Below are 14,231 nucleotides of genomic sequence, written 5' to 3'. Positions count from 1 at the left end.
ATCCTAAAGTAGCACAGAGGGTTCATTTGCTTGCTGCAAAGAATGTGTGAGTTTTTGGAGGGTGGTAGTGAGGGAAATTTGCAGAGAAGGAGGTCATTGTCACACCAGGAACCACCAACGCTAATGCCGGGCCTGAGGAGGGCATAGGGTCCACAGATGTGTACTGAAGGTCCAATGGTAACTGGCAGCGTGCAGTAAATCCTATCCATGTAAGTGAAAGTCAACATGACACCTAGAGTGAGGTAAGAAAATGTTATACTCATTTGAGAGTAATTATGACCCCTTGAGTGGAGTCATTTGTAAGAAAAAACGGGGCTATTGGCTCTGATATACCATGCTGCCCTCTGAAGCAACTGCAGAGATGTCCTCTATAGAGATGACTAATAGTCCACAATGCCCTCCTGGGAACAGTGGCAGGGGTGGCTCTGATATGGATTTCTCACAGATAGGGATAATATTCAGAGAGCCAGTACAATCAACAATGCCCCTTTGGCAAACTGATTGTTGTCAACAATTGGACTGTCGGACAGTGCACCATCGCTTGATTCCCGTTGGAGACAGTGACAGTGCACAGAATTTAGTTCAAATTAATTCCAGTTCAGTGCTTAATTTGTAAAAAAAAAAAGTGGTGCCAGGGCCCTTGTCAGGAGGCCACTGCAGCTTGAACCACCGATTGCTCCCACTAGCGCTGCCATTGACAGTACTATCACTAATAGCCATCACACTCATACAAGTGTGACAATTCTGACTTTAAATATCTATTAAAATGATTAACGCATGACGCCCAAGCTATTCTTATAGCTTTGGGTGGCAGGTATTAGTGAATTTAATATTGATTTAATTTATTAAACAAAAAGCTGATGTGCTCATAAAAATAAGACAAACAGCGCAACCATGTGGCAAACTGTCATAAGAGCAGGTGCTGACAATAATGTGCCAATGCAGATCACCAGAAACCACTGGCTGAAATTAAGCACTGGTCCAGTTGAACCTCTGTATATTGTATATATTATATGCCCATGTTCCCACTGGTGTAAGGGCAACTCGTGTTTTCTCATATAGGGTTGCAAAGCTTAGCAGCAGGTTTCTATACAGAAACACGTCCTCCTGTAAAGGGAAATTGCAGTTTCAAAGAACTAGTGCATAAGTGAAACTGTAAAATCAACTTCGACAGCATGCCTTCTTTGCTGCCTCTTAAGTGTATTCACAACGTGGTATGAGCTGCAGACCAAGAGCTTGATCCGGGGCTTAATTTGAGCAAGTGGTTTCCGAACATAGGCGCTACAGACAAAGTGGTTCTTGAACAACACCAGCAACCATGTCTAAAATGAATCCCTAATACAATTGTTGAACCACCCTGTGTCTTCTATTCACTGTATATATATCACCACCAGTCACTACGCGCCGGCCTCGCTGATTATTGTTTTTCACTCACTTACACCGAGCACCAAGTACAATTTGGGTTACCAATATTTATTTAAGTTGTATATTGCAGTGCTGAAATAACTGCATAGTACTCTGTTTCCCCCCTCGCTTTTTTCCTTTCCTTACATCTCTGTATTAAATATGATGCCTTGAGCACATACATGAAAACAAGAAGAGTCTCCTTATCTACTTATGATAATGTTGTATGCATATCTTGCTTAATTGTCTTTGAATTATACCAGTTGGTATACCATATGTTATTCTCACACTTCCTACCCTCATCCCAACACGGTGTACTCCTGTTATTTGTACTGCACTGGCACTGGCACTTAATTGTCAACAGTCTGCCACAAGGTGGCGCTATCTGGCTAATATAGAGATGACCACAGCAACAGTTAGTATGCAATTCAATATATATTAAAATTACTATTACCTGGGGGAGGAGTCGAGCCAGCGACCAAGATGGCCGCTTGAAGATCGGCTTCGGCTGACCTCTCCCTCCTGACTCGTTATCCTGCCAGTAATCCTGTCCCCCGATCTGTTCGACGGGCGAGGGAACCAAAGCGACGGTGGCTGGGACGATCCCGAATCTCCTGGGTGCCCCGGTGACCGCGCTGCCTCGTTCGGGAGTTTGCGGCCTGCCACCGTGAGAAGCCGGGGCCTCGAGTGCCTGCGGCCCCCCGGCTGTAGTTCAACAACAGCGGCCGCCGGGAGGGACCCGAGTCGGCCTGGTGGAGGTCGTGGGGGCCGCGGGCAGCCCTTCCCCCTGTGCCTTGCTTTATACTCTGGGCCCCCCCCTGAGCATGGGGGGCGCCTGAAAAAGGGGCTTGCTGTGGACTGCCCCTCTGTTCTGTGCCCCGAGGTGCCTCCTCTTGGGGGGTTGCGCTCCGCGCCCCGGCTGCTGTTGGTGAGGGCCTGACACCCGGCTGCTGTTCTGTTTGGAGGACCCTCTTGGCGGCCCCTGGCGCCCCATCGCGGTGACCCGCCCGGATTTTGATGTGGCAGCGGCTGTGGACGGTCAGTCACCTAATATGAACTGTGGGTCACTGCGGCGGGCCGTGCTTTTGTGAGGTGCCTCCTTGCGATCTGGAGACCACACTGGGCCCGTGTACCTGTGCCGGTGCCTGGATTGGGTGCAGCCTTTTATCCTGAGCCGCCCTGCACTCCAGGTGGTCCCTCCTTTTCCTGGTATTCTGCGGCTGGAGTTGAGCGGGGCACTGGTTGGGCCAGTGGGGATACTTGGCCCGGTTGCTGTGACTGCTGTGGGGACGGGCCTGGCCTTGGTCTGTGGCTGCTTGGGTGAAGGCGGCGATCCCATTGTTCAGCGGCTGGACACTGCATGATAGGGGTTACCCCCCACTGATTATTCCTGAGTGCGACGGCGAAAGCCCTTGGGGGGCACTATGGCGACGAAGACGGACACTGGGAGACAGAAACCCAAGACCACCAGGGGCGCCAGACAAGTGCAAACTAATAGGTTGGATAGATACACTATGCCCAAGGGGTCGCCTCTTGAGTCTAAGAGGGGTCCAGGTGGAAGCTCCGACGACCACTCCGGGGAAGAGGAACCGTCCTTAACAGACCTTATTGCGGCTATCACTGGGGTCTGGACATCCCTGGGCCAGAAGATGGAGACTCTCGACACCAAGCTGGATACCGTCTCGATAGAAATGGGGCGGACCTCTCGAAGGCGAGCGAAAAAGTTACATCGCTGGAAGTAAAAACTACAAGCTTAATTGACGACGTGAACCAGCTGCAGCAGGAGGTGCGTGGTCTTAGGGCCTCAAGGGAGACTACTGATCGTCGGCTCGATGAGTATGAGGGTCAGGCCCGACGCAACAATGTTCGCATCCTGGGAGTCCCGGAGAAGGCTGAGGGGCAGGCAACGGATCTATTTGTTGAGAACCTCATCCTTAATCATCTTAAACCTAAGGGCCTCAGCAAGTTTTTCACAGTGGAACACGCTCACAGGGTGCCGGGTGGCGTGCCCCGGGTCGGGGAGAATCCTAGACCGATCATAGCGCGAGTCCTTAACTTTCGTGATCGGGACGCTATCCTGCAAGCTGCCCCTGCGGAGGACCCTTTGGAATTTGAGAATGCAACACTTCTGTTCTTTCCGGACTTCACTCAGGCAGTCCAGAAACAAAGGCAGCGGTTCTTGTCGATTAAAAAGAAGCTGAGGGACAAGGGCATGAGGTACGCAATGATGTTTCCTGTCCGCCTGCGCGTGGAACTGGATGGCAAGACCTGGTTTTTCGATAACCCTGATGTAGCGGCGGACTGGCTGGATAGCATTCCGTGGCCGGACCAGGAGTCCGGCGATCAAGGGGGAGCTGAAGAACAATGACTTGCTTTAGCGTGAGGCCAATAGGGGGTTATTGATTATTGTTTCGGGGGATGTTTCAGCGGGGGCTAATGCTGGGATTGCCAGCAGACTTGTGTTCACACGTTTTTGAGTTATTTTATGGTGCTGGCATATCCACAAAGAGTTGGCGGGTAGGGAGCAAGTCCGTAGGCCCTCCTCTATTTTCTTTTAGATTTTTGTGGTGTAGTTGGGGGTGACAGGCACACTGCTAGTTGGGGATGAGCAAAAGCTGAATGCAGGGGTGCGGGGAGGGGGATGGTGGGGGTGTGTTGTGTTTTTTTTGTATGTCTTTTTATTTCGCACTGGTGGCCGGCAGTCGATTTTGAAATTTGTTGGTGCAATGATGTCTTCCGCTAAAAGGGGGGTTGGGATCTCCGCATTGAGTTGGAATGTGAATGGACTTGGGGACAAGATCAAGAGAGGTATGGTCAGTCAGCTGATTCAGAGGCACTCCCCGGATGTGGTGTTGCTACGGGAGACTCACCTCATGGGAAAGCGATGCATGGCGCTTCACAGAGGGGGATATAAATTGGTCGCACTTTCTGGTTTTACGTCTGGGTCGAGAGGGGTTGGTATCTTGGTTAAGAACTCCTTCCCGCTGGCCATCCAGGCCACATGGACCGATAATAGGGGTAGATATGCTGGGATTTCGGATCTGTGGGAGGGGAGGACTGTTATTTTTTTATCTGTGTATGTTCCACCGGCCGTTCAGACTGACACTCTTAACGACCTGGGCAAGATTTTTCTGACGTTGCCTATTGGGGTGCTGATTGTTGGGGGTGATTTTAATGCAGTTATGTGTGGGGAGGCTGATAGGTGCCCGGCCTGGGCTCTGTTGCCGTCCTGGAGATGGTTGGCTGACTTTGTGGAGACTACAGGTCTGATTGATGGATGGAGACTCAAAAATCCCAGTGAATCCCAGTACACACATGCTTCGGCTGCACACAAGTCCCTTTCCAAGATAGACTATGTATTGGTACCGGCGGCACAGGCGGTTTGGATCAGGGAGGTGAGGCACTTGGCGAGGGGATTCTCGGATCATTCGCGGTTTGGATCGGTTTAGACCTTGGTGGGTACGACGTGGCTAGGGTTGCACCTATTAGCGCCTGGCGGTTGCGAGACCCTGCAGCTAAAAAGGAGATTGTGCGAGTTGCGGACAGTTATTTTCAAGAAAACGTCGGAACGGTGGACTCTAAATGCTCCCTGTGGGAAGCTTTCAAAACGGTTCTTAGAGGGGAATTGCTATTGTTTATCTCGGGGAAGAAGAGGGAGGGCCGTGCAGAGATGGACAGAGTGGAATCGGATCTGCGGGCGCTGGAACGGGAGGTGTCGCTTGACTCCACCCCGGAGGGGATGCACCGCCTGCGCCTCCTTCGGGATGAGTATAGGAGCTTGGTGCGTGATGGGGTGAAGGCGCAGTTGGCAGATACCCAGAGCAGGGTGTACGAGCATGGAGATAAGTCTGGGAAACTGATTGCCTGGTTGGAAAAGGGGGAGTGGGCGTCGTGGTTAGTACCGGTGCTGCACCCCCCGGCTCAGACACAATAACGGATCCGCAGGAGATTGCGGACAAATTAGCTGTTTACTACACGGAGGTGTATGCCGCCGAATGTAATTACACGGAGTCCGAAAACGCGGACATGATTCGGGATATTCCGATGCCCACCCTCTCGGATGAAGACAGGGACTACCTAGATTCGCCATTTACGAACGATGAAGTGGCCCAGGCCATTAGGGGGGTTCGCTCAGGAAAGGCCTCCGGCCCCAATGGGCTCCCCATTGAGCTCTTTAAAGTAAATGCAAATAAATTGGCTCCCTTTGTAAAGGATATGTTTAGTGAAAGCAGGGAGAGGGGCCAGCTTCCCTACGACCAGCGTGTCGCGAATATTGTAGTTATACACAAGGAGGGCAAACCGAAAACGGAATGTTCTTCATACCGGCCAATCTCCTTATTGAACGCTGAGCCGAAGGTTTTGGCAAAGCTGCTTGCGACTCGGCTGGTCATGCCCCGTCGTAACATGGCCCTTCATTTGCTCAGATTACACGGGGTTCTGGGGGGGAGCCTCTCAAATACACGAGCCGACGGTCTTGGTGTTGCTGGATGCCACCATGGCATTTGATAGAGTGGAGTGGCCCTATCTTTTTGCTGTTTTGAATAAGTGTGGCTTTGGTCCAGAGTTCGCTTCCTGGGTCCGCCTTTTGTATTCCGACCCTTTGGCCCGTGTGGTTGTAAATAATCATAGGTCAGCCGATTTTGCCTTGGGGAGGGGCACCCGGCAGGGTTGTCCCCTCTCCCCACTGTTATTTGCCTTGGCGCTCAAGCCGCTTGCGGCGTGGGTTCATTGGGTCAGATCGATCAGGGGCCTCAGGTGGACGTCCGAGTGGGAGGATAAGATATTGCTTTATGCTGATGACATATTATTGTATTTGACCTCCCCCGGGTTTCACTCTTAGCATTTCTAGACGTCCTGGCGGTGTTCGGTAGATATTCCGGATTCGCCATTAATTGGGCGAAGCCGGTCCTTTTTGTTTTGAGTGGTGATCCTCAGGTTATTCCTGCGGGCTGCCCGGGTAGGTTGGAAGCGGAGGGATTCAAGTGTCTTGGCATCTCTGTGTCCCTGGATCTGCAGTTTCGGTATACTAATAATCTGTTGCCACCTCTGGTCAGGCTCCGGAGGGATGTAGTGCGATGGAAGTCTCTTCTACTCTCCATACTGGGGCGTGCGGTTCTGTTTAAGATGATGGCACTTCCCCGCTTCCTATACGTGCTCCAGAATTCCATGGACCCGATTCCCCTGTCATACTTCAAGGAGATCGAGTCTCTCCAGAGACAACTCCTCTGGGAGGGTAGGCCCCGAATCGCGTTTGCTAAACTGACGTTGGCCTGGTACGACGGGGGGATCGGCTTACCGAATATCCGGAAGTATTACTGGGCATCTCAGCAGGCAGCAATTAATCATGCCACCTATGGTTCACCCCATGATCCCGGATATGCCATGGACCGTGGCCAGATACCCGGTGGTGAGTTCTCTAGGGCACTGTACGCCAGACGGGGACGTTTTCCCTTGGTGGGCCCTACGGCGGTGGCGGTTCAGGTGTGGCATGAGGCTACCCGTTCCCTTAATTGGGAGGGGAAGATAACGGGCACAGAATCACAGGGGTAACAGAAGAGAAAACGGGCACAGAATCATGGGGGTAACAGTAGAGAAAACGGGCACAGAATCACGGTAGTAACCGAAGGAAAAAAGTGGGCACAGAATCACGGGGGTGACGATGGGAATAGAAGGAAAGAAGGGTATAGGAGAAAGTACAGGCACAGGTAGAAGACAGACAACAGCTGTCACAGACAACAAGAAACGATAAGGGCAATCCAATGGATGATACAGACCTAAGGCCTACCACTGGCCACCAGGGATGAGGCACAGGTGGAGGCCTGCGGGTGGAGGAGGGCTTCAAATTTCCTCAGCAGCGGCAGCTGGGGCAGGGTCAGGATGCACAGGCGGTGCTGTGAGGAGGGGGAGCGACCTACCTAATAAGGTCAAAGGTCGCTCTCCTCTCTGCGTAGCGGGCACCATATATGGGGAGGTGGGAGGGAGGAGCAGCTGGGCTGCGGGAGGCGGGAGGTAGGGGCAGCGAATGGGCAATCAGGGGGGCTGCAGGGTGCCGCAGCAGCGGCAACGTTAGCGGCGAACGGAACAGAAGGCGAGGGCACAGAATCACGTGAGTAACAGAATGAAAAACGGGCACAGAATCACGGGGGTAACAGAAGAGAAAAAGGGCACAGAATCACGGGGTAACAGAAGAGAAAAAGGGCACAGAATCTCAGGGGTAACAGAAGAGAAAATGGGCACAGAATCACAGTGGTTACAGAAGAGAAAATGGGCACAGAATCACAGGGGTAACAGAATGAAAAACCAGCGCAGAATCACGGAGTTAACAGAAGAGAAAACTGGCACAGAATCACGGGGGTAACATAAGAGAAAACGGGCACAGAATCACGGGGGTAACAGAATGAAAAACGGGCACAGAATAACGGGGTAACAGAATGAAAAACGAGCACAGATTGGGTAACAGAAGAGAAAATGGGCACAGAATCATGGGGGTAAAAGAATGAAAAATGGACACAGAATCAAGGGGGTAACAGAAGAGAAAACAGGCACAGACTCACAGGGGTAACAGAAGAGAAAACGGGCACAAAATCATGGGGGTAACAGAATGAAAAACGGGCACAGAATCACGGGGGTAACAGAAGAGAAAACGGGCACAGAATCACGGGGGTAACAGAAGAGAAAACGGGCACAAAATCATGGGGGTAACAGAATGAAAAACGGGCACAGAATCACGGGGGTAACAGAAGAGAAAACGGGCACGGAATCACGGAGTTAACAGACGAGAAAACGGGCACAGAATCACGGGGGTAACAGAAGAGAAAACGGGCACAGAATCACGGGGGTAACAGTAGAGAAAAAGGGCACAGAATCACGGGGGTAACAGAAAGAAAAAAAGCGGGCACAGAATCACAGGGGTGACGATTGGAACAGAAGGAAAGAAGGGTATAGGAGAAAGTACAGGTACAGGGAGAAGACAGACAACAGCAGTCACAGACAACAAGAAACGATAAGGGCAATACATTGAATGATACAGACCTAAGGCCTACTACTGGCCACCAGGGATGAGGCGCAGGTGGAGGCCTGCAGGTGGAGGAGGGCCTGAACTTTCCTCAGCATCGGCAGCTGAGGAGGGTCAGGACGCACAGGCGGTGCTCTGAGGAGGGGGAGCGACCTACCTAACAAGATCAAGGGTCGCTCTCCTCACTGCGCAGCGGACGCCATATATGGGGAGGTGGGAGGGAGGAGCAGCTGGGCCGCGGGAGGCCGGAGGTAGGGGCAGCGAATGGGCAGTCAGGGGTGGGGCCGCATGCGACACAGTGGCGAGAAGGGGCGCGGCGAACGTAACGGAAGGCAAGGGCACAGAATCACGGGGGTAACAGAATGAAAAACGGGCACAGAATCACAGGGGTAACAGAAGAGAAAATAGGCACAGAATCACGGGGTAACAGAAGAGAAAACGGGCACAGAATCACAGGGGTAACAGAAGAGCAAACGGGCACAGAATCACAGGGGTAACAGAATGAAAAACGGGCACAGAATCTCGGAGTTAACAGAAGAGAAAATGGGCACAGAATCATGGGGGTAACAGAAGAGAAAATGGGCACAGAATCACAGGGGTAACAGAAGAGAAAACGAGCACAGAATCATGGGGGTAACAGAAGGAAAATAAATCGGGCACAGAATCACGGGGGTGACGATGAGAACAGAAGGAAAGAAGGGTACAGGAGAAAGTACAGGCACAGAGAGAAGACAGACAACAGCAGTCGCAGACAACAGGAAACGATAAGGGCAATACAATGAATGACACAGACCTAGGGCCTACCACTGGTCACCAGGGATGAGGCGCAGGTGGAGGCCTGTGGGTGGAGGAGGGCCTCAACTTTCCTCAGCAGCGGCAGCTGGGGCAGTGTCAGGGCGCACAGGCGGTGCTGTGAGGAGGGGGAGCGACCTACCTAACAAGGTCAAGGTTTAGACTAAGACTATTGTTTTGCTCAAACGTTCATGCTGATCATATATACAGAGAGAATCTTTTAGTTAGCAAGCTGCATGACAGGATCTGTTAAATTGTCATTCACATTTTGCATCTGCCCAAAACAGCATTCAGCATGGAGCAGTGGGTTAGCCTACTGTACCCAATTGGATACCTATTGCTTCAGTGACAGCATAAAGACTGGGCACATTGTTCACATCTGCATACAAAATATTTTCTCTTTAATGATAAAGCTGGATGAAAATGTGTTTTTTCAGTTTAGTTTGTTTTACTATATTAATTTTAAGTGTCAGCTATTCATTTTATTTATTCTCCCTACATTAGGTTCGTAATGATATATTCTTGTCTCCCTCATAAATAATTTGAAAGAAATGCATGGAACAACTGAAAGACTTGCTATTTAAAACATCCCTAGTAAAACCTCCACATCAGTGCATGTTTTTTAAATATAATTGTGGGGATTTACTCATGATGGAATGTTGAGTGTTGCTAGGTGGTATGGAATGTTAATGTTTGAAGTGGAGCAGAGAAGAGACTGGAGTTGGTGAAGCAGCTGGAGGTCTTGTTATTTTCATGCTACAATAAGGATTACCAACCTATTTTCTGTGTTGGAAGCATCTTTACATTGGCGACGAGGGTGGGATTTTATTGGTGAAACAGTCGAGAGACTTTCGGGAATCATAGTCTTCTTCAAATTTCATCAATGCATCGGAATAAAACATATTTGAAGAAGATTTTCGACTGACCATGGAATTTAAACAACTTTGATTCAGCAAACATTTAATCTTCAAACAGCGGCCAGACCAACTTACATTGCCAATGATTACCTATCTTAGCTTGTGTTCTTTTTAGGGTACACCCCATAGAGTGGTCTTCAATAACAACACATTCAAACAGATCCAAACTCTACTTCTGCATTTTTTCTTTGTCTGTTGAACTCTACCCAGAAGTTTTTGTTTTAGATTGTGAAGCCATATCATGTCATTTTACATTTTCAGTTTGCATTTAATTTATAGATTTTACAATTTCATAATATTTAGTGCAGTACAATCTAAAAGCTATGAATTTTCAATATTGCTTAGGTTAATCTGGTGAGCCATCATATTCTTTCTTTTCTCTCCTTTATCATAGTTCACTAACCATCCTGCTGTCATTCTTCCCTTCTGACCCATTACCTTTATTTCGGCTCATCCCCTCGATTTTCAGGCCGCAAAGCACACAGTGGGTTTAGCTTCTGTATTGCAAGGTCTGCAACAGTGAGTTTATACTCATGATTGAGTTGGCTAGTCGAAATGAAATACATTATTCTGATGGTGTAGTGAAAGACAGGGTCAATTTAGCAAGGAAGAATGGAGGTGAATTATATATATATCTGGTAATTAGCATATTGCTAAGTGGGTTACCTTCTTAATATTGATGTCACTTAGGGCCAGATGTAGGTATCCAAATACCGGTCGGTAACGGCCGAAAATACTGATTTTCGGCCGTTACCGACCGGTATTTGGATACTGAGATGTAGGTCCACCTAAAATACAGATTCGATAATTTTACAGAATCTGTAATTTTACGGATTCTGTAAAATTACAGATTCTGTAAAATTACCGAATCTGTATTATGAGATGTAGGTAGCACTGTAATCAGTGCTACAGGGCTTTAAGAATTCGTAATTTACCACCAACTAGAAGTTGGTGGTAAATAATGAAAAGCCTTGAAAAAGCATTTTTTTTTGCTTTTCAAATGCTGCCATGTTGCAGACATACAAGCCCAACATGTGCACCCATACACGATTGAGGGGTGCAACATGGTGTCAAAGTGACACCCGCCACCCTTCAATGTTTCCCCCAATTACCGAATCGGTATTTACCGATTTGGTAATTGACATTCATTCCTATGGGCCTCCAGGCCCATAGGAATGAATGGCAATTACCGAATCGGTAAATACCGATTCGGTAATTACCGAATCTTACCGATTCGGTAATTTAAAAAGAGAAATTACCTACATCCCATTTACCTACTCTTAAATACCGAATCGGTATGATTCGGTATTTAAGAGTAGGTAAATCGAGATTACCTACATATGGCCCTTTGTGCTTAATTTGTAAAAAAAAAAAGTGCTTTGACCCTCGTCAGGAGGCCACTGCAGCTTGCACCACCCATTGCTTCTCACAGTGCTGCCAATGACAATACCAACTCAACTACTAAACATCACATTAACAAGTATGACAATTCATTCTACCGGCTCAAATTAAGCACTGCACTTACTAAGCCGTGGTTGACTTAGTATGGTACTAGAATATCCCTGTCACAATATTATCTGACATAAATATAGTGTCCTAAATATCGTCTTCAAAAATATCATCCTATTGGAGTTAGTAGTAGAAATCTACGCCCAACAGGATGATATTTTTATAAACAATGGGGCAGATTTATGAAGGCCTTGCGCCGCCGGTGCGTCACTTTTTCCAATGTTAAAACTGACGCACCGGCGCCGCAAGGCCTTCATAAATCTGCCCCAATATATGTCTGACAATATTTTTGTATTTGATGGCTCCAATCAGCAGCCGGAAAACTGTCAAACATGCCCCAGTCACAAGCAAGCTGTACTACAGTAACACACTCTATGTGGAATCAACAAAAAACTCATCAGAAGGGTGCAGACCATTCAGAATTCAGCAGCCAGAATCAATCTCAATTTCCCACACCGTGCTCACATCAAACCATACCTGAAGGAGCTCCACTAGTTCCGCTGGCTCCCAATACAAAAACAAACACAATTCAAACTCCTTAACCACACTTTGAAGCCACTACATAACACTGTCCGAACATACCCTAACAATTGCATCTGCTTTCACAAAATTACTAGACACTTCTGCTCAGCGAGACTCCTAATTGCACACATCCCACACATACGGAAAACCAGATCTAGTAATCGAGCCCTTTACATCGCTACTAAAGCTTGGAACGACCTGCTACTATACATAGCCTCCTTCTCACTTGAATTCCACAAGAAGCTGAAAAACTGGCTTTTCAAATAGTCGCACTAGGCCCTAGGTTTGGCTAGACTCACACCTGCTCGGTACTAGGATACCCTCCCAGGTGATAGTGTGCTCTACAAATCTGCACAACATAACATAACATAACATATAACCGGCAGTCGCGGTTTCTAGATAGCCGATATGGCAAACAGGCACTATTCTACACATCCTGAATCACATCAAATGATTGCATCCTCACAACAGAGCAGTTGTTATTGGCAGGCATGTTGATTGCCCGCATGAAGACTATCCAGTGAGCTCTCAGTAACAATGTATTGGATCAACAAAATCTAGACAAGCTTGTCATATAAATAAAATGTTCAGTTATTTGAACAGGTACTACATGCTCAGTTAGCATGACCATGAAATTCAGAGTGTAAAAAAACAGCCACTGTGGCACTCTTTAATGGTCAGATATATTGTTTTGTTTTGTGAGCACATGAGAGATATTGCCTTGCAGAAGTAGCATGAGTGTTTACATTTTTGATAACTATATTTTTCTATTTCTTTCAGCTCCTATTTGTGTTGCACGTTATAAAGTGAATCTCCTTTGATCGGAATAGTATTTGGTAGAAGGATTCTGCATACACCAATGACTCACGTACCGTCTACGACACCTCCACACACTCCGGTGATTTAAACCCACTTCTATGTGACTTCTCACTCCTGGAGAATACAATTAATAAATGTCACCCGATATTATATTATAAATTGTCAGTCTGTTTGCTTAATGTATGACATGACATGCAGATAGCTATTTAAAATTGCAATGGTATTATCCCATAAAGTAAAGGTTACATTGTGAAGGGAGAAGCCATAACAATTAAAATTGATTACTATTCCTGTTGCAATTGTAAAAATGTCTGCTTGACGCCATTAAAGCCTTCCACGCTCCTACTATCTAATGTTTCTAATAAACATTTTCTTGGTCTGGTAGCCTTGGAAATAAATCGTAGATATATCGATGGTAAGAAAGAGCAAAGTGAAAGGTGGTGGCAAACACAGAGCTCTGGGCATAACATGCAAGTAGAAACAACCCCATGAAGTAATTTTTCGAATGTTTTTGGATTTTAGTATGTACACAGGACTAGATTAAGTGATATAAAATGTGGCAAATATAGGACTAATATGTATATAATCACCAATATGTATATAACGACTGTTCAGCGATTTGAACAATTATCAAAATAATGAAACACATTTTACACTGATTGGTACAAGTGTACAAAGTATCCAGAGAGTTTTTACCACTTCTTAAATACCGATTCGGTATGAATCGCTATTTAAGAAGTGGTAAAAAAGATTTACCTACATCGAGCCCCAAGATTCTATAACTCAGGTCTCTTTTTTACCTTGGTCATAAAATGTCTCTGCAGTCTTTGTTTCTGCTGACAGGTTGCTCTTCAGAGAATCTGATGGTCTTATCTTAGAATATAATGTGTCCTGTTCTCTACTGCATTCACAGTGCTCATCCAAAACCAGTTGGCAAAAAAGAAAAAAATAATTAGAAAATAATAGAGCTGAAAGAACTCATAATATCTGTAACCCATCCTCCAATTCTTTTGTGAAAATTAAAGCTTTTTTTATTAACTGCTCCTTCATACCCTAAAATAAAACTTAGAATAGCCTCCGACATGAAATAATTGAAGAAAATAAACATACCATCATAATACTTTTACTTTTAATAAACACCACTTAGCATTGTCAGCAACCTAAATATAAATGCATAAGGTGGGCACATTTAAATATGGTGGTTAGTTGAGTGCATCATATTCACACCACTGATACCGTACCCTAAGTGACAG

General features: G+C 47.1%; 1 long non-coding RNA gene across 1 annotated transcript in view; it reads left to right on the top strand.

The window, feature by feature from the left end:
- The window catches only part of LOC144819968 (uncharacterized), a 105,933-nt gene extending 92,916 nt beyond the window's left edge, over positions 1–13,017 (top strand). The window contains exon 3 of the long non-coding RNA XR_013607646.1: positions 12,940–13,017. This is a non-coding gene — a long non-coding RNA (uncharacterized LOC144819968). The remainder of the gene's footprint in view (positions 1–12,939) is intronic.
- The last annotated feature ends 1,214 nt before the right edge of the window (positions 13,018–14,231 follow it).

The sequence above is a fragment of the Lissotriton helveticus genome, chromosome 2_1 (genome assembly GCF_964261635.1).
Source record: "Lissotriton helveticus chromosome 2_1, aLisHel1.1, whole genome shotgun sequence".
Lineage (NCBI taxonomy): Eukaryota > Metazoa > Chordata > Amphibia > Caudata > Salamandridae > Lissotriton > Lissotriton helveticus.
This window is presented reverse-complemented; position numbering and strand designations above follow the sequence as displayed.